The sequence below is a fragment of the Triticum urartu genome, chromosome 6A (genome assembly GCF_056163025.1).
Source record: "Triticum urartu cultivar PI428250 chromosome 6A, HENAU_Tu73, whole genome shotgun sequence".
Classification (NCBI taxonomy): domain Eukaryota; kingdom Viridiplantae; phylum Streptophyta; class Magnoliopsida; order Poales; family Poaceae; genus Triticum; species Triticum urartu.
In genome coordinates this window covers 579,034,148-579,056,333 of record NC_141878.1, presented here as the reverse complement: position 1 = coordinate 579,056,333, position 22,186 = coordinate 579,034,148, and positions in this window count along the sequence as shown.

Below are 22,186 nucleotides of genomic sequence, written 5' to 3'. Positions count from 1 at the left end.
GATCTCTCTCTCGTGTTCTTGAGATGATACGATCTTGATGTATCGCGAGCTTTGCTATCATATTTGGATCCTATGATGTTTCTTCCCCCCTCTTCGCTCTTGTAATGAATTGAGTTTCCCCTTTGAAGTTATCTTATCGGATTGAGTCTTTAAAGATTTGAGAACACTTGATGTATGTCTTGCCGTGGATATCTGTGGTGACAATGGGATACCACGTGCCACTTGATGTATGTTAAGGTGATCAACTTGTGGGTTTCGTGACATTGGGAACCTATGCATAGGGGTTGCCACACATTTTCGTCGTGATTCTCCGGTAGGAACTTTGGGGCACTTTTTGAGGTCCTTTGTGTTGGTTGAATAGATGAATCTGAGATTTTGTGATGCATATCGTATAATCATACCCACGGATACTTGAGGTGACATTGGAGTATCTAGGTGACATTAGGGTTTTGGTTGATTTGTGTCTTAAGGTGTTATTCTAGTACGAACTCTAGGGCTGTTTGTGACACTTATAGGAATAGCCCAACGGATTGATTGGAGAGAATAACTTTGAGGTGGTTTCATACCCTACCATAATCTCTTCATTTGTTCTCCGCTATTAGTGACTTTGGAGTGACTCTTTGTTGCATGTTGAGGGATAGTTATGTGATCCAATTATGTTAGTATTGTTGAGGGAACTTACACTAGCGAAAGTATGAACCCTAGGCCTTATTTCCACGCATTGCAATACCGTTTACGCTCACTTTTATCACTTGTTACCTTGCTGTTTTTATTATTTCAGATTACAAAAACTATTATATACTATCCATATTGCACTTGTATCACCAACTCTTCGCCGAACTAGTGCACCTATACAATTTACAGGGGCGGAACTCCCGATCTAGGTTATTTTCTGGAGGTTTCTGTATTTATAGGAATTTTTGACGTTGGGAATGAGTCAGGGGCCCCCCGAGTCATCCACAAGATAGGGCGGCACGCCGGGGGGGGGGGGGGGGGGGGGAGGGCGCGCCCCCACCCTCGTGGACGGCCCGGGACTCTTCTGGCCCAACTCTTTTACTCCGGGGGCTTCTTTTGGTCCATAAAAAATCATCAAAAATTGGCATGTCAATTGGACTCTGTTTGGTATTCCTTTTCTGTAAAACTCAAAAACAAGAAAAAAATAGAAACTGGCACTGGGCTCTAGGTTAATAGGTTAGTCCCAAAAATCATATAAATGTAACATCCCAAATTTTCAATTTGGAATGTTATACATTAGGTCATCATTGCATATCATTATTTTATTTCATTTTGGCTTGATCCTAGAAATTCCACGCAACTCAAGGACCCACGGAGAGAGTTGGGAATTTCGTTATTTTCATATTTGAGTTTTTCTCGAATTTTGAAATGAGGATCGTTTGATTTTAATTATTTTATCTTCGAATAGATATATGTAGGTAGTAGCATCGGATATTGTATATATGTGGAGGGCATGTTTAGAACAATAATGCTACACCTACCTAGACTTACATATTCTCCTCCTACGTTACCTTCCTAACAAACCTCTCCACCCCTCTGATTACAAGTGGGTGGGCCCCCACTCCCCTAATTCGTCCAATAGAAAACTGCTACGCACATCATTATGTTAATCACATAAAACTATTTACGTAGGTGTAGCATCTTCCATGTTTAGAATGTTTGAAAGGAGCCTAAATAACCCCTGTAAAAACAATGCGCAGCATGAGGGGGTACGTGGTTCGCTTTCTATTTTCGAATCAATCTGCAATCTTTGCATAAAGAGAAAGCCAACAACAACAAAACATGCGAGGGAATAAACCATCCCACGATCCACAAATTCCTTAGGTATATGTCTACTTTTATGTCCGGACGTGGTTTGTGGATATGAAACGGGAGGAAGTCACACTAGTAGAAAACATGCCCAGGCAGGAGCACCTTTGGACTGCCCTGGTACTCGATCCAATAATTGGCGGACTCCAGTTTTCAAATGTCCTTATGGACGGTGGCAGCGGACTCAACCTGATATATCAGGACTCAATCCGCCACATGGGGATCGACCCAAAAAGAATTCGCCACAGCAAAACCTCCTTTCAAGGAGTAACGCCAGGTCCGGACACCCATTGCATGGGTTTTCTCCGGCTCGAGGTTATTTTCGGCTCTACCGATAACTTCCATCATGAAAAGCTGACTTTCCACATCGTCCCATTCTCAAGTCACTATCAAGCACTACTGGGACGCGAAGCTTTCACCTGCTTTAACGCAATACCGCATTATGCATCTCTTACGCTTAAGATGCCCGGTCCATGCGGCATCATCTCCTTAAAGGGGAAACAGTGAGAACACCTCCCCTAAACGGAGGATTGTGCGGCCGCTTTAACAGCCCCACAATACAATGGCTTCACCAGCCAGAACATCGGAACAGGTCATTAAGACCACGGACACGGATAGACGAGTCCGGCACAAAAGTATCGTTGATAAAGGCTTAGTGGCCATATACCCCTGCACTAGGGGCTTCACACGTATAAAATAAGAGACAATAAAGCTCATTTTTTCATATTTTACTTTACACTTTGTTTATTTCATATAACTTTTGTTCGGCATGCCCCTTTTTCAACTTAGTTGCTCTCTTTTTACAGATGAACGTCGTGCTGCGCCCGTCCAGGATACGACACAACAGAGACACAGGCGCAGACGTGCAGTAGGGACCCGTTCCAAGGATTCTTTTCAGATTAAGACCCTGCGTAAACCTTTTTACTGTCTCTTGTTGATACACATCCCCTGGTTCTATGACCAAGGAGGAGGCTGGCGCCTTGGCATGTGGCCACGTCAGAATTCTTGAGTACCTGGACACTAGGGGCTTATACCTCAGAGCGTTACCTCGCCCGCTCTCATAAAGACCAAATACCTTAGGGAGTGTTCGGCGTTGCGAGTTTGGCCTTATATGCATCAGCTCCGAGTCATGATTTTGGTCAAATGTTGGGTTGCCCGGCTCCTGTGTTCGGCCGCCTTACGTTCCGCTCTATCGGCTAAGGCGGCACCAGGAGAACTACTGCGATTGTGCCCTGGTTCGGCCAGGCGAGCACCTCAGTAGAGAAAGCCGAAAACCGACTGTCATGATATGGCGTGAGACTGGTCAACCACTCGATGACTCTCCGGAATCTGTAGGATTCCTCCGCATTAACAAAGGGCCGTTTCTCGGCCAGGCACATACGCGCCCCGAATTCGGGCGAGCGCAGTCGCCACCAGGGGCTACCTAAATACTCCCCATTGTCAAGCTCCTATGGCTAAGTGAAAGTGTTAAAGCATTATAGTCCGGTTGCCTAGCTCACTGCGCTATCACCTCCTTTGTAGGACCAAGACGTTGGATTAAGTGTGAAAATGCGCCTTCTGCGAGCACCCCTGCACTATGTGCCTGGGGGCCGAAGCCAACGACTGCAATCTTTCAGATTTTGTACATATATCTTAAAATGGCCGCACAGGAGGTGTTCCAAATACTTGAAGGCACAAGTATAAAAGGCTACTACAATTCATCAAAATATTGCTTTATAATAACATATGTTATCAGAACATAGCATCCTTCGAGCACTGCGTCTCTATTACACGAGCGCCTTCAAGGACTTCCTGAAAATAGTGCTCGGAGGGTACTCGGCTTTTGTCCGAATCGCGGGATGCAACAACGGTGGTCTCCATCTCTGCCCAGTATGTCTTGACACGGGCAAGAGCCATCCGTGCGCCCTCTATGCATGCTGACCTCTTCATCGCATTGATACGTGACACCGCATCAAGGAATTGCTGCACCAAGCTGAAATAACTCTTCGGCTCCGATCTCCCCGGCCATAGATGACCCATGACGTACTTCATGGCGAGTCCGGACAATCTATTCAGTTTGGCCCATTGAGCCAGACGATCGTCCACTGCCAGTGGACGCTCTGGATTCTGGAACTGCGACCAGAAAAGCCTTTCCACTTCGCGATCTTCTTGATCTCGAAAGTATTCGGTCGCATCAGCAGCACTCGCTGCCAAATCCAGATAGGTGTCCTCCGCACTCCACATCCGGTCCAACGGAGCAAACTTCGGATCGCAAAACTTCCTCTGCAGCATAAAGGGCTTTCCAGCCGCAATCTGTCCGGCCTGACGCAGCTCCTCCTCCGCAGCTCTCATCGCAGAGCGAGCATCCTTGGCATCAGCAACGGCCTTCTCTAAGTCCGCCTGTCTCGCCCGGTCTTCTTTCTCAAGAAACTTGCAACGGTCAGCAGCACTTTTTAACTTCACGGCCATCACGACCATCTCCTTCTTGCTTCGGCAGTGAGCAGCCTGTTCGGCTCTCAGCTCTTCAAGGGCCTTCTCGGCAGCCGCATCACTTTTCCTGGCTTGTTCCTTAGCTCGGGCAAGTTCCGCCCGAAGACTCCCCACGGCGGCCGCACCATCTGCGTCAAGCACACACATTGTAAGATACTAGCATAAAGCTCCTCTTACCAGATGCCGCCCGAGGAATTGCATACCTTGAGCCTCATCAAGCCGCTCGTTGACGAGCGCGATGTCGGCATCTGCCACGTCAAGTTGCCGCTTTAGTTTGGCAAAATCATCAGTTCGGCTCGACTCCGGACACTTCGCCACCTGTATACAAAGGCGACATTTTAGACCTGGGATTATGATCCTCTGCGTGCCGTCAATTTTAGCAACGCACAGAGTCTCAGGGGCTACTATCTACACAGGGCGCATCTTGTTTATGCGCAACTGACAAAGAAGTACATTATCAAACGTACCTCAAAACCCGTCAGCAAACTTCTGACGGCCTCATGCAATCCGCTTTCCGTGGACGAAATCCTTCCAATCACCGTACCCATCAATGCACGGTGCTCCTCTGAGATAGAAGCTTGCCCCAGCAGAATCATCAGCTCCTCCGACCGTGCATCGGACGGTGCCGGACTCGTCCTTTGACCTCCATCGAATGCCGGACGCGGAGAACCTTGGGGGGACATATGGCTACCTTCACCCCTGCCGGATTCGGAGAAACCCTCCGCGACGACACCTCAGGGTCGCCTGCCTCGCCAGGCGGTACGGCAGGGGGAGGCGTTCCACTCTCCATCATCTCCGGAAGAAGATCCCCCGAAGACGAGCTCTGCTGAGAAGGGCTGAGGTCCGAGCTACAAAGTAAAATTTCGGTTAATCTTCTCAGATGAAAAGCAAGGATTTCTCTCATCCCTCTAAAGGAAAATCTTTCTCTACTTACGACTCGCTGGAGGGCTGATCCCTTTGAGGGCGTAGTTCGGCCGAGGATCTCCCCGGCGTCGGACCCTCTGACGAAGACTTCTCCCCCCGCTTTGAGGCCATGGTCTCCGGGTCGTCAGAGGCGGCCCTCTTCTTCCCCTTAGGAGAGGAATTGTCGGTTCTTCCCTTCGGAGCAGCCTCCTTCGAGGAGGCCATAGTTTCCTTGTCCTCCCCCGCACTTCCCTCCAAAGGCACGATCTTCAACATCCTAGCACGGGATCCGGCCTGGTCTCAGGAAGGGGAGCCGGACACCTGATCAGCTTTGCCTTCGCTATCCACTCCTGTTTAAAAGGACAGCCCTTTTAGGGGCGAATTTATGACAATTTTACGGATAGCGATTCCGGGCACAAGGTTACTCACTTGAGTATCCGGGCGATTGCAGCTTAAACCTGTGTCCTCGGTCAAATCCGGACACATTGCTTGTGATCCGAAGAACATTTTATACATCTCCACAGGCGTTGCGCCCATAAAATGCTGGAGAGCTCGTGGTCCCTCCGGATTAAACTCCCACAGACGAAGGGAGCGATGTTTGCCGGGCAGTGTTTGGCGAATCAGCATGACCTGTGTCACCTTGACCAGGTTGAGGTCTCTTTCTAAGAGATCCCTAATGCGGCCCTGCAACAAGGGCACGTCTTTGGATAACCCTCAATCTAATCCTTTGTTGACCCATGACGCTAGCCGTGGTGGGGGGCCCGAGCGAAAGGTAGGTGGCGCCACCCACTTGGTGCTCCTGGGAGCGGTGATATAGAACCACTCTCGTTGCCACAAGCTGAGCTCCTCTTGAAAGGAGCCCTCGGGCCATGGAGCATTAGCATTCTTACTTATGATAGCGCCTCTGCACTCTGCGTGCCGTCCCTCGATCATCTTCGGCTCCACTCCAAAAGTCTTGAGCCATAATCCAAAGTGAGGAGTAACACGGAGGAACGCTTCGCACACAACGATGAATGAGGAAATGTGGAGGATGGACTCCGGGGCTAAGTCATGAAATTCCAGCCCATAATAGAACATCAGCCCCCTCACGAAGGGATCCATCGGGATGCCTAACCCCCGAAAGAAGTGAGACATGAACACTACGCTCTCACCGGGATGGGGACTGGGAATAGCCTGCCTTTGAGCAGGCAACCTATGCAAAATTTCGGCGGTCAAGAACTTAGCCTCTCTCAACTTTAGCACGTCCTCCTCCGTGACGAAGGAGGGCATCCATCGGCCTTGAAGGTCGGAACCGGACATTGTCAAAGGTCCGAAGCGCCTGGAATCTGGAGCCTAGGGTGTTGGAACTCAAGGCGACGGGCGAACTTGTTTTGAGATTGGAGAAAAGGAGTAAGGCCTTGGTCCCTTTATAAGAGGTTGAATACCAGGAGCCCTCCCCGTAACCGTTTGGGACTCGCCTTTAATCGAGAAGACATGCTAACGGGCACGATTGGGTTACCCACGTCCGTATTGATGAGAATCCCGTAAATTAAGGGGACACGATCTCTGCTTTGACCAGACGTGCCAAGGAAACCGCCTCGCAAAACACGTTGAGGTGGAAAAGTGAAAACGATTCGAATAAAGGCTTGGCCATAGTGTGATGTCACGCTGTGGAATACGTTAGCGCATTAGATTTGTGTTAATATTATTCTCTCTATGGCAATACGTGGAAACTTATTTTGCAGAGCCCAACACTACTCTTGTTGTTTACAAACTTTTATGAAGAATTTGGAGGAGGAACCCGCCTTGCAATGCCGAATACAATCTACGTGCCGGACTCATCGTCATTGAAGCCTGGTTCAGGGGCTACTGAGGTAGTCCTGGATTAGGGGGTGTTCGGGTAGCCGAACTATACCTTCAGCCGGACTCTAGGACTGTGAAGATACAAGATTGAAGACTTCGTCCCATGTCCGGATGGGACTTTCCTTGGCGTGGAAGGCAAGCTTGGCGATGAGGATATTCAAGATCTCCTACCATTGTAACCGACTTTGTGTAACCCTAACCCTCTCCGGTGTCTATATAAACCGGAGGGTTTTAGTCCGTAGGACAACTTCATCATACAACAATCATACCATAGGCTAGCTTCTAGGGTTTAGCCTCCTTGATCTTGTGGTAGATCTACTCTTGTACTACCCATATCATCAATATTAATCAAGCAGGACGTAGGGTTTTACCTCCATCAAGAGGGCCCGAACCTGGGTAAAACATCGTGTTCCTTGCCTCCTATTACCATCCGGCCTAGAGGCACAGTTCGGGACCCCCTACCCGAGATCCGCCGGTTTTGACACCGACAGTGATCCTTCTTCTTGTTGGCAGAGACATCCAGGTCATCTTCATGTTCTTCTGGGGAATTGATCAACTTAGTCCATTCTGCAACTGTTGGCTGGTACCTAGTGCCTTCAGACATCCAGACAATCCTTCCATCTGGGTAGAAGTGAGCTGTGGAGTAGAACTGCATGATGAGCTCATCATTCCATTTTGTGAGCTTCTGAGCCACAAACTCATCAACTCCACAAGCCTTGAAGCTGTCATATACACCAGGGAAGTGATCCTCATTTTCCTCAATGAATTTCCAATCAACCCATCTCATGTCACACACTATTGGCTTCTTGTCAAGCAAGATGGTCTCATAGAAGTCATGTTGTTCCTTTGTATGGAACCTGTAGTCCACAACAATCCTTCTCCTGGTGGCATATGGATCTGACTCTCTCCATAGCCTCAATCCTGAATCCTTCCTTATCTTCATGTTCTCAACTACTGGATGAGCATCATTGTGATCTGGAATTTTTGGCTTCAATTTCCTCAAGACAACAGAATCATCTTCTTCTTCCATTGCAGCTTCAGGCATTGGGGCCTTGTTCTTCTCTGCTGTTGGGATGTTCCTGGTGCTCCTCTTGGGTGCAGTTTTGGGTTTTGGAGCAGCTGGCTTAGAAGTTTCTTTGGGCTTAGATGAAGCGGCCCCTGATCTTATGGCATCTCCCATAAGCTTCTGAACTTTAGGTGCTGGTGCAGCATCCTCTTCCTCTTCCTCTTCTTCAGAGTCTTTCATGATTGAAGATCTCCCAAGCACTCTGGAAGTGGTCTTCTTGAACCTTTCTTTCCTTTTCTGTTCTGCCACAACCTGCTCTTTGGGTGCAGATCCCAAAGTCTCTTGAGTGGATGCTCTGGCTTTAGACATTGGAGCTCTCTTGGCAGGAACCTTTTGCTTCATCCCTGGCTTGGTGGCAGCAGCTGTGCCATATTCCTTTTTGAGCACTTTCCTCTTTGAGGTGGTTTCTTCTTCCTCAGCCACATAGTCCTCATCATCTGACTCTGAGGTTCTTTTCTTGCTGGCCCTGGTGGCAGACTTTGGCAGATTGCCGGGTGTGCTCCTGCTTCCATCATCTGAGCTGCTAGAGGGACTAGTGCCCTCACTCAAGTGAACCTGCTCCTCTGACTTGTTCTGACTATCACTCTGATCTGACATGATGCAAACACTGACAGCAAACCCTGTGAATAGATTATAGATGAGGTACAGTGGATGAGCATCACAAAGTACAGAGGTTTTTTTGCAAAAGAATGAATTAAAAACTTAGTTTTAGTTTTCCATAGAAAGCATTTTGGATCTACCGATTTGCAGACTAGGTGATACCGAAGCAACTTTTTGAACCTAAACTAGTGAACTCGGTCAGACCGAGTCACAGTTCGGTGGCACCGAGACTGCTAGGGTTTCACAAAGTGCTGAACTCGGTCACGCCGATTTGCAATTCTCGGTCTGACCAAGAATCACATGTGCAATGGCCTGAGCCAAATCGGTGGAACCGATTTCATCAACTCAGTCGGTCCAAGATGGTTTCGGCGGAAACCTAACCCTAAATTTTCAATTCACGACTAAACTACGGAGTGTTTTCGATGGATAGATTGATCCCAATCATGGAAAGATACATGGCAAAGCAATGTGCTAGGGAATCGGAGTTAGAACAACACAAAGTTCAAGTCCATACCCTAGTCCGGCGATGAACTTGCTACGACGGCAACGGCGGAGACGATCCCGTTGACGGCGGTGGAGGCCAGCGACAGGAGGCGGCTAGCGACGAGGAGGATGATCCAGAGACCCAGGGAGGCAGAGCAGGCTAAGCGCGGGCTAGGAGGTTCGGAAAGTTTTCCAAAATTTGACCCGTGGATATAAATAGCCTGACCCTGTCGGTGTGACCGAGTGGAACAACTCGGTGGCACCGAGATTCATAACTGCAAGCAGTTACTGAAACTCGGTGTGACCGAAAAGTTCAAATCGGTTGCACCGAGATTGAAAACCTAGATCGACTTAGTGATCTCGGTATGACTGAAATGGATGAATCGGTCAGACCGAAACGCACAAAGAAGTTTTGGATTTTTAAGTCTACGACGAATCGGGGACTCCGAGTGCTCCTCACACAGAGTGGTTCGAATCTGACTTGATCAAACTTTGTGATGCAGCATGAATTGAATTTGAGATGAGAAAAGCATAGATAGCTAGAGAAGGTTCTTAGGCATTCTTGTCCATCCACTTGGCCAAAAGAAAAGGAAACCAATCAATCAAAACAACACGTGGATGTCCTTGAATGAGTAAATTATGCAACCAACATGCTCACACAATAAAATGACAAATGAAATATGTGGCAAAGCATGCACAAACAATTCTAGCATCTATCAAGCAATTGGCGATGACTAGGTCATCTATATATGAGTATATTGACTTAGGAGTCAAATGAGAACATTTGATCATAGGTCATACTCATCGTTTAAGCACAAGTGGGGTTACCACTTTTACATAAAGCGTTGTTGTGTTCACACCATTAGAGTTGCTTTAACTCAATTGTTAGAGCAAAGCTCCCCCTAGATGTGATATACCCCCTAAGAGGGATGAACTAACCTTGGGTTTTTTGATGATGACTTCATGTAGGTGTTTAAGATGTGGATGCTCTAAGTTGATGTAGATCATTTGGAGCTATCCTTTCGAGTGAGTTGCAATTTCAATACCTACACGGGTTAGTCCCACAAGGAACAAACAAGGATATCCATAGACATAGAGTGATGCACACACAAGATGATGTCTATGACAGCATTAGGTTACCTTGTCCCTTGTCTTACCAACAAGAGGGTTTGTGACTCCTTGAACTAGTGCAAGATGTGGAAGTTGATTGCACTTGTTCTTGCCAAAATGATAAGAGTGAAGTATGTTGGTGGAGTCACCCTCAAGAACTCTCTAGTTCTTCTTCTTTGGGATCCACACCATCTTGATGGGAATCCTCGGAGTATTAGTTGTACTTGATGAAGTGGAACTTGATGTAGTCTTGGGAACCCACTTGACCAAGGCCTTAGGAGTTCTTCAAATGCATCAATTTCCTCTTGAAGCTTGTCCTTGCCTTTTTCATTATGGTCTTGTGGTGGAAGATCATCTTGAGCTTGTGTCCCCTTGAAAGAAGTAGGATCATACTTCTCTTGTTGAGGAACAAACTTCGTCTTGGGGTATTGATCTTCTTCCCATTCAACTCCATTGGCATTGAACTTTCGTTCAAAACCAATACCTTGATTCTTCCGGTGCCTTCCTTGCTTGCGTACAATTTCCTCGAATTGCTTACTCCCGGCAAGGCTCTTGTAAACACCTTTGTCTATGATTCCCTTCAATAAGCTATTTTCTTGCTCAAGTGTAACTTGGCTAAGATAATCATTAGTGGAATCAAGAGAACTACTAGAATCAACAATATAGGATTTAGCATGATTATTGTTACTACAAGAAGAAGAATCCTTCTTGTTCTTGTTACTAGACTTGACTTGAGGCATGTAAGTGGATAAGAGTAAATGCTTGGCAATGTAAGAAGAACTTTTCTTGCAAAGATCATCATTGATTGCCTTTAAGAACTCATGCTCTTGCTCAAGATTGAGCTTCTCAAAACGTAATTTCTCATGAGTCCTTAAAAGTTCTCGATGATCTCCTAAGATAGTTTCATGAGCTAACTTAAGAGTGTTTAGTTTTTTAGTTAGAGACTCAATCTTCTCCTTATCATTGTCATTCGTTTCATATTGATTAGCATGATTAATTGACGTTTCATCATAGTATTCATCACTAGAGTTGTCAACAAGTAAATCATCATCACCTAACAAGTCATCTTCATCACTATTGAAATCAACATACTCGGGGTGTGATACCTTTGGACCTTTGGCCATGAAGCATCTTCCAATTCCTTCATTTGGTGAATCAAATATGTCGTAGGAGTTGGTTGACACAAGTGCTAGACTGGCAACACCTTCATCTTGAGTATATTCGGAGTCGGAGTGATAGCTTCTCTCAGAGTGACTGTCGGACTCGGAGCCGGATACCCATTCACCAACATGAGCTTGATGTATTCGTTTTGTGTAGCTCCTTGATGCCTTGTCCTTCCTTTCCGAATCCTTGCTTCTCCGAGAGGGTCTTCGTTCATAACGATCATCCCTACTCCTTCTCTCCCTCGATGGTGATTCTTCTCTTCTACCTCTTGTCTTGGGAGAATCTTCTCGTCTCTTGTGGGGAGCCGTACACTCATTGGAGTAGTGTCTGGGTCTTCCACAATTGTAGCAGTTTCGCTCTCGACTAGAAGATCTTTTGTCATTGTAGGACCTTGACTTGGAACTTCTCTCTTTGCTTCTATTCTTGTAGAACTTGTTGAAGTTCTTCACCATTAGGCTCAATTCTTCATTGAAGGTTTGTTTCTCACTTGATGATGTGGGAGCTTCACATGAGGCTTTGTAAGCACCACTTGACTTGTTATGGAGCTCCTCCTTATCCTTGAGTGACATCTCATGAGCAACAATTCTTCCAATGACTTCCGTTGGCTTGAGATCTTTGTAATTTGGCATCATTTGGATCAATGTGCATACGGTATCGTATTTTCCATCCAAGGCTCTTAGGATCTTCTTGATGATGAATTTGTCGGTCATCTCTTCACTTCCTAAGCCGGCAATCTCATTTGTGATAAGAGCAAGCCTAGAGTACATTTCAGCGACACCTTCACCATCCTTCATTTTGAACTTGTCAAGTTGACTTTGAAGCACATCCAACATGGATTCCTTGACGGAGTCGGTACCTTCGTGCATATCAATCAAAGTATCCCAAATTTCCTTTGCATTCTCAAGACGGCTGATTTTGTTGAATTCTTCGGGGTACAATCTGTTGAAGAGGATATCACAAGCTTGAGCATTGAATTGTAGCATCTTCAACTCTTCTGCGGTAGCTTCACGATTTGGTTCTCTCCCATCAAAGAATTCACCTTGCAAGCCAACACACACAATAGCCCAAACGGCGGGGTTATGTCCAAGAATATGCATTTTCATCTTATGCTTCCAACTAGCAAAATTAGTACCATCAAAGTAAGGACCTCTACGGTGGTAATTTCCCTCGCTAGACGCCATACTCTCCTAGGTTGTGAAACCAAGGCTATGACTTCCAAAAGCTATGAAAATCAAGGCAAATGGAGACCAAAGCTCTGATACCACTTGTAGGATGGAAAGTATGTCTAGAGGGGGGGTGATTAGACTACTTGACCAAATAAAAATCTAGCCTTTTCCCAATTTTAGTTCTTGGTAGATTTTAGCAACTTTGAACAAGTCAAGAATTCTTAACACAATTCAAGCAAGCATGCAAAGAGTATATGAGCAGCGGAAAGTAAAGCATGCAACTTGCAAGAATGTAAAGAGAAGGGTTTGGAGGATTCAAATGCAATTGGAGACACGGATGTTTTGTTGTGGTTCCGATAGGTGGTGCTATCGTGCATCCACGTTGATGGAGACTTCAACCCACGAAGGGTAACGGTTGCGCGAGTCCACAAAGGGCTCCACCCACGAAGGGTTGCTACCTCTTGAGCACAGCGTTGGTTTTCCCCGAAGAGGAAGGGATGATGCAGCAAAGTAGCGTAAGTATTTCCCTTAGTTTTTGAGAACCAAGGTATCAATCCAGTAGGAGGCTACGCACGAGTCCCTCGCACCTACACAAAACAAATAAATCCTCGCAACCAACATAAATAGGGGTTGTCAATCCCTATAGGGCCACTTACGAGAGTGAGATCTGATAGATATGATAAGATAATATTTTTGGTATTTTTATGATAAAGATGCAAAGTAAAATAAAGGCAAAGTAAATAGCAAAGGAAATAACTAAGTAGTAGGAGATTAATATGATAAAGATAGACCCGGGGGCCATAGATTTCACTAGTGGCTTCTCTCAAGAGCATAAATATTCTACGGTGGGTGAACAAATTACTGTTGAGCAATTGACAGAATTGACCATATTTATGAGAATATCTAGGTATGATCATGTATATAGGCATCACGTCCGAGACAAGTAGACCGACTCCTGCCTGCATCTACTACTATTACTCCACTCATCGACCGCTATCCAGCATGCATCTAGAGTATTAAGTTAAAAATAGAGTAACACCTTAAGCAAGATTACATGATGTAGAGGGATAGACTCATGCAATATGAAGAAAACCCCATCTTGTTATCCTCGATGGCAACAATACAATACGTGCCTTGCTGCCCTTACTGTCACCGTGAAAGGACACTGCAAGATTGAACCCAAAGCTAAGCACTTCTCCCATTGCAAGAAAGATCAATCTAGCAGGCCAAACCAAACTGATAATTCAAAGAAACTTGCAAAGATAACCAATCATACATAAAACAATTTAGAGAAGATTCAAATATTATTCATAGATAGACTTGATCATAAACCCACGATTCATCGGTCTCAACAAACACACCGCAAAAAGAAGATTACATCGAATAGATCTCCACAAGAGAGGGGGAGAACATTGTATTGAGATCCAAAAAGAGAGAAGAAGCCATCTAGCTACTAACTATGGACCCATAGGTCTGAGGTAAACTACTCACACTTCATCGGAGAGGCTATGGTGTTGATGTAGAAGCCCTCCGTGATCGATGCCCCCTCCGGCAGAGCTCCGGAACAGGCCCCAAGATGGGATCTCGTGGATACATAAAGTTACGGCGGTGGAATTAGGGTTTTGGCTCCTGTTGTGATCGTTTGGGGGTACGTGGATATATATAGGAGGAAGGAGTACGTTGGTGGAGCAACAGGGGGCCCACGAGGGTGGAGGGCGCGCCTAGGGGGAGGGGGGTAGGCGCGCCCCCTACCTCGTGGCCTCCTCTTTTCTTTCTTGACATAGGGTCCAAGTCTCCCGGGTCTTGTTCGTTGAGAAAATCACGTTCCCGAAGGTTTCATTCCGTTTGGACTCCGTTTGATATTCCTTTTCTTCGAAACCCTAAAACAGGCAAAAAAACAGCAATTCTGGGCTGGGCCTCCGGTTAATAGGTTAGTCCCAAAAATAATATAAAAGTGGATAATAAATCCCAATAATGTCCAAAGCAGTAGATAATATAGCATGGAGCAATCAAAATTATAGATACGTTGGAGACGTATCAAGGTTCCACGAAGAAGCAACCTTGTCTATCCCACCATGGCCATCGCCCATGAAGGACTTGCCTCACTAGAAGTAGATCTTCACGAATTAGGCGATCTCCTTGCCCTTACAAACTCCTTGGTTCAACTCCACAATCTTGTCGGAGGCTCCCAAGTGACACCTAGCCAATCTAGGAGACACCATTCTCCAAGAAGTAACAAATGGTGTGTTGATGATGAACTCCTTGCTCTTGTGCTTCAAATGATAGTCTCCCTAACACTCAAGTATCTCTCACAGGATTTGGATTTGGTGGAAAGAAGATTTGAGTGTAAAGCAACTTGGGAAGGCTAGAGATCAAGATTCATATGGTAGGACTGGAATATCTTGGTCTCAACACAAGTGTAGGTGATTCTCTCTCAGAAAATATAGGTTGGAAGTGTAGGTTTGTTCTGATGACTCTCTCCATGAATGAAGAGGAGGTGGAGGGGTATATATAGCCTCCACACAAAATCTAACCTTTACACATAACTTTCCAAACTCGGTGGGACCGAATAGTTAAACTCGGTCGGACCGATTCAGCAAAGCTAGCGACCATTAGGGTTTTCGGTCGGACCGACATGCAACTCGGTAGGACCGATGTGATTATGGTTAGGGCATAACGTACTCTCGGTGAGTACGATTACACAAACTCAGTGAGACCGATTTTGGTAATAAGCTAACCAGAGAGTTGGTCAGGTAAACTCGGTGGGACCGATCGCTCATTTCGGTGAGACCGAAACGTTACGAAGGGAAAACAGAGAGTTTACATTGCAATCTCGGTGGGACCGATCGCTCATCTCGGTGAGACCGAAATGTTACGAAGGGAAACAGAGAGATTACAATCCCATATCGGTGAGACCGAGATCCCTATCGGTGAGACCGATTTGCCTAGGGTTTGTGGCAGTGGCTATGACATTTGAAACTCGGTGGCGCCGGATAGAAAGAATCGGTGGGGCCGAGTTTGACTTTTGGTTTAGGTCATATGTGGATGTGAGAAAGTAGTTGAGGGTTTTGGAGCATATCACTAAGCATTTTGAGCAAGAGCCTCATTAAGCAACACCTCATCCCTTCTTGATAGTATTGGCTTTTCCTATAGACTCAATGTGATCTTGGATCACTAAAATAGAAAATGTAGAGACTTGAGCTTTGAGCTTGAGCCAATCCTTTGTCCTTAGCATTTTGAGGGGTCTACTTTTCTCATCCATGCCATGCCAATCATTGAGCTTTCCTGAGATATTAATCTTGAAGTAGCATTAGCTCAATGAGCTATATGTTGTTAGGAATTACCAAAACCACCTTGGGATAGTTGCACTTTCACTAACCTATTGACCCAGTGCCCAGTGCTAGTTGCTGTTTTCTGCTTGTTTTTTACATCACAGGAAATCAATATCAAATGGAGTCCAAACACCACGAAACTTTTTGTGGATTTTTTATGGACTAGAAGACTCCCGATGGGCTAGAGCAGCACCTGGGGGTGCCTCGAGGGGGCACAACCCACCAGGGCGCGCCTGGGCCCAAGCACGCTAAGGTGGGTTGTGCCCACCTCGGTGGCCTCCTGCACCCCCTCTTTACCCTATTAAATTCCAAATATTTCAAAACCCTTAGGGGTTAACCTAGATCAGAAGTTCACCGCCGTAGGCCTCTGTAGCCAACGAAAACCAATCTAGACCCTTTCCGACACCCTGCCAGAGGGGGAATCATCACTGATGGCCATCTTCATCATCCCGGCGGCCACCACGATGAGGAGGGAGTAGTCCACCCTCGGGGCTGAGGGTTTGTACCAGTAGCTATGTGTTTAATCTCTCTCTCTCTCTCTCTCGTGTTCTTGAGATGTCACGATCTTAATGCATCGTGGTCTTTGTTAATATAGTCAGATCATATGGTGTTTTCCCCTCTCTATCTTGTTATGATGAATTGAGTTTTTCCCTTTGAGATTTCGTTGTTATCGGATTGAATAATTTTATGGATTTGAGAGCACTTGATATATGTCTTGCATATGAATACTCGTGGTCACAATGGGGTATCGTATTAATTCACTTGATATACGTTTTGGCACTCAACTTGTGGATTCCGAGGTGACATTGGGGTAATCTACGCATAGGGGTTGATGCATGTTCTTGTCTTTTGTTTCTCCGGTAGAAATCTTGGGGCACTCTTAGAAGTTCTTTGTGTTGGAATGAATATTATGAATCTGAATTTGCTTTGCTGTTATTTTAGTACGAACTCTTGGTTAGATCGACTCGAAAGTATAGCTTCGTGTTATTTTAGTACGAACTCTAGGATAGATTGATCGGAAAGAATAGCTTTGAGGTGGTTTCGTACCCTACAAAAAAAATCCGTCTTATGTTCTCCGCTAGATAGGAACTTTGGAGTGATTCTTCGTTCCACGTTGAGGGACGGTTATATGATCCAATTATATTAGCATTGTTGAGAGATTGCACTAGTGAAAGTACGGACCCTAGGCCTTGTTTTTAAGCATTGTAATACCGTTTTTGTGCCCGTTTACTATTTGCTACCTTGCTGTTTTTATTTATGCAGATTTTAAAGATATATTTCTACCTTCAATATTACACTTTTATCACGATCTCTTCGCCGAACTAGTGCACCTATATAATTTGCCATTGTATTGGGTGTGTTGGGGACACAAGAGATTTCTTGTATTTGGTTGCAGGGTTGTTTGAGAGAGACCATCTTCATCCTACACCTCTCATGGATTGATAAACGTTAGGTAATCCACTTGAGGGAAAATTGCTACTGTCCTACAAAACTCTGCTCTTGGAGGCCCAACACGTGCCTACAAGAATAAAGTTGCGTAGTAGACATCAAGCTCTTTTCTCGTGCCGTTGCCGGCGAGGTGAATGCCTGAAGGTATATCTTTAGATCTTAAAATTGAATCTTTTAGTTTCTTGTTTTATCACTAGTTTGGTTTATAAAATAAAACTACATAAAAAATGAAATTCAGGTTTCATCATATTATTGATCATCTTTATAATATCTTTCTTCAAAATGATGGTTTGGAAAACTGTGCTCAATTGTTAGAAGAAGAAGTCATTAAAATGTTTAGCACAAAATATTTGAATGATGAGCATGATTGCAATGTTGTTAGTATAAATTCTTTGAATATCCAAAATGCTAATGTTTATTGCACAAGTCATGACAAAAATGTTTCTTATAAGCATGTCAATTTTTGCGGAGTGTATTGGGAGTGTAGTTGCACACCAAAAAGGGAAGATAGATTTTGTAAGAAGGATAAATATTTATAAACGAGAAAGTTGCAATAGAGGCTAGATGATTGTGCTGAAAGATGTAATTTTTTCGCCATCCTTGTGAACTTTGCAATGAATGTGGTCATTTAAATCTCCAATGCAAATTCTTTCATGATCAAATCGTGTCCAAAAATTTTGATAACTTGATTACCCTTGAGCATCATAAAGAGCTTAGTCTTGTTTTGGGGTATGAAGAAATGAAACGTATAACTAAGGGTTTTCCAAAATTTAATCTTGAGAGATTTCTTGATTTTGATCTAGAGGAAATTTATATGTTTTGTGCAACAAATTGCATTGAGAATCCTTATATTGCCAACTACCTAAAGATAAGAAAACAAATGGAATATGAAGAGAGTACTAATGAAAGGGAAAATATTTCCCAATACCCTCCTAGTGTTTATTATGATGAATCAGGTAACGAGGAGGAGCTTCCTATCCAATCAATCTCTTCAACAAGAAGCTTTAAAAAATTAATTAAACCCACACATGATGTGGTGAAGAAGAAGAAAAGAAGAAAGAATAAAGGTAAAAAGGTATCTCTCCCAAATAATGTTCCTCCTATCACCATTGTGCCTCATGAAAGTGAATCAAATATGTTGATGGAGGATGATGATATTGAGTATGATTTTGTGATACCTACTACTTGTTGTAATGATTATGATTGGGAAGACAATGATATCCCTTACGATCTTGAAAATCTTTTTAGCACTTGCTTGGAAGAATATGGTAATAATGTTTGCTATACTATTGGTGCCATTCATGCTATTGATAAGAATGATTGTGATGATATGCAAAACCACAAGCTTGGGGATGCTTTGCTTAATGAGTATGATATGTTTGAAGATTTATTTGCTGGAAATAATGCTTGTCCTAAGCTTGGGGATGCTTTGCTTAATGAATATGATCCTTTGATTCCTTCTACTTTCGATAAGAAAATTTATTACGATGATAGCATGCCTCCTATTTATGATGATTACATTGATAAAAGTGGGTTCGGAAGAGTGTCAACTCTAGGTAGTAGTGATCCCACTATTTTGGAGGGTGTTGAATCTTATTACAATATTGATGAAAGTGGATTTGGAGATGTCATGACTTTATTTAGTGATACATCCACTATTTTGGAGGAGGTTTCAATTGACTATGACAATAAAGTTGCTATCTATGATGATTATTATGATGACATGTATGCCATAAAGAGTGATAAATCTTCTATGCTTGTGCATCATGAAAAGAGTGATATATGTGATAGTTATATTTTTGAATCCATTCATGATGTTTCTGGAAATTATTATGAGGAAGGAACTTATGCTCTTACATATCTCAATAATATCAAGTTTCTTCTCTATGTGTTGATTGTTTTGAAGTTGCACTTGTTTTGCCTTCCTATGCTAGTTGATTCTTGTTCCCATAAGTTGTTTGCTCACAAAATACCTATGCATAGGAAGTGGGTTAGACCTAAATGTGCTACTCATATGCTTCATGATGCTCTCTTTATGTTTTAATTCTTATCTTTTATGCGAGCATCATTGAAATCATCATGCCTTGCTAAAAGGCATTAAAGAAAAGCGCTTGTTGGGAGACAGATCAACACTTTTACCTACTGTATTTGTGTGTTCACATGATTAGCCTACTATAGTAATCATGTTTTATTGCTTTCGTTTCAATAAAGGGCCAAGTAAGACCTTTGGGATGGCTTACGATGATAGTTGATTTGATCTTGCTGAAAAACAGAAAATTTTGTGCTTAGGAAAGCAATTATCATTTTTAACAGAAGCATGATAAAATTCTGATTCTTTTTGAAGAAGATTAATAGACAAATCACCCAGATTTTCCTATTTTTCAGAATTTTTGGAGTAGCATAAGTATGGTTGGAGTACAGATTACTACAGACTATTCTGTTTTTGACAGATTCTATTTTCAATGCATAGTTTGCTTGTTTTCGAGTTTCTATGGCTTATATTTCTCAATATAAATTGTGGAAGTGATATGATACAATAGGAATTGTGTGGAAACAATTATGAATCTTGTCTTTGACAGTACCAAAGTGAAATGGTTTGCTCTTTCTCATACTAACCTATCTCACGAAGTTCCGTTAAGTTTTGTGTGATTGAAGTTTTCAAGTTTTGTGTGAGATGTCGATATGAGGAGAATCAGAGGTTACAAGACCCTAATCATGGGGATGCCTGATAACCCACAAGTATAGGGGATCGCAACAGTTTTCGATAAGTAAGAGTGTCAAACCCAACGAGGAGCTAAAGGCAGAACAAATATTCCCTCAAGTTCTATCGACCACCGATACAACTCTACGCACGCTTGACGTTCGCTTTACGTAGAACAAGTATGAAACTAGAAGTACTTTATAGGTGTTGTTGGATAGGTTTGCAAGATAATAATGATTAAGTAAATAAAAAGTAGGGGCTGTTTAGATAAAGACACAACTAAGTTGGGTTTAGTAGAGAGCTTGTTGTTACGAGAAAGTTATTTGTCCCTAGGCAATCGATAACTAGACCGGTAATCATTATTGCAATTTTATATGAGGAAGAGGCATAATCTAACAAACTTTCTCTACTTGGATCATATGCACTTATGATTGGAACTCTAGCAAGCATCCGCAACTACTAAAGATCATTAAGGTAAAACCCAACCATAGCATTAAAGCATCAAGTCCTCTTTATCCCATACGCAACAACCCCCTTACTCGGGTTTGTGTTTCAGTCACTCACGCAACCCACTATAAGCGAATCATGAACGTATTGCAACACCCTACAGTGGGGATCCCTCACGCTTGCGCGACACGGAGAGCACCATAGGACAGCACCAATAATAAAACATGCAACTCAAACCAATCTTGATCATCAAATAGCCCATAGGACAAAACGGATCTACTCAAACATCATAGGATAGCCATACATCATTGGGAAATAATATATAGCATTGAGCACCATATTTAAGTAGAGATTACAGCGGGTAAGAGAGAGGTTACACCGCTGCATAGAGGGGGGAAGAGTTGGTGATGATGGCGGTGAAGTTGTTGGTGAAGATTGTGGTGATGATGATGGCCCCCGGTGGCACTCCGGTGCCACCGGAAGCGAGGGGAAGAGCCCCCATCCTTCTTCTTCATCCTTGACCTCCTCCCTAGATGGTAGAAGGGTTTCCCCTCTGGTCCTTGGTCTCCATGGCATGGGAGGGGCGAGAGACCCTCCGAGATTGGATCTGTCTCTCTGTCTCTCTCTGTTTCTGCGTTCCCAGATTCTTCCCTTTCACCATTTCTTATATTCCCAGAGATCCGTAACTCCGATTGGGCTGAAATTTTAACACGCTCTCTATCTGGATATTAACTTTCTTGCGGCAAAAGAAGGGCACCAACCGCCTTACGGGGTGTCCACGAGGGTCAGGGCGCGCGTGCCCCCCTGGGGTGCCCCCCTGCCTCGTGGCCCCCTCGGGCACCGTCTCGCGTGGATTTTTATTTCCAAAAATCATATATATTCCAAAAAATATCCATAAGTTTTTATCCCGTTTGGACTCCGTTTGATATGGATATTCTGCGAAACAAAAAACATGCAACAAACAGGAACTGGCACTGGGCACTGGATCAATATGTTAGTCCCAAAAATAGTATAAAAAGTTGTCAAAAGTATATGAAAGTTGTAGAATATTGGCATGGAACAATCAAAAATTATAGATACGATGGAGACGTATCAGCATCCCCAAGCTTAATTCCTGCTCGTCCTCGAGTAGGTAAATGATAAAAATAATAATTTTTGATCTGGAATGCTACCTAGCATAATCTTGATCACATATCTAATAATGGCATGAATATTAAGACACGAGTGATTCAAAGCAATAGTCTATCATTTGACATAAAAACAATAATACTTCAAGCCCACTAATAAAGCAATCATGTCTTTTCAAAATAACAAGGCCAAAGAAAGTTATCCCTACAAAATCATATAGTCTGGCTATGCTCCATCTTCACCACACAAAATATTCACATCATGCACAACCCCAATGAAAAGCCGAGCAATTGGTTCATACTTTTTAACTCGCTTCAGCATTTTCAAACCTAACGCAATACATGAGCGTGACCCATGGATATAGCACTATAGGTGGAATAGAATGGTGGTTATGGAGAAGACAAAAAGGAGAAGATAGTCTCACATCAACTAGGCCTATCAATGGGCTATGGAGATGCCCATCAATAGATATCAATGTGAGTGAGTAGGGATTGCCATGCAA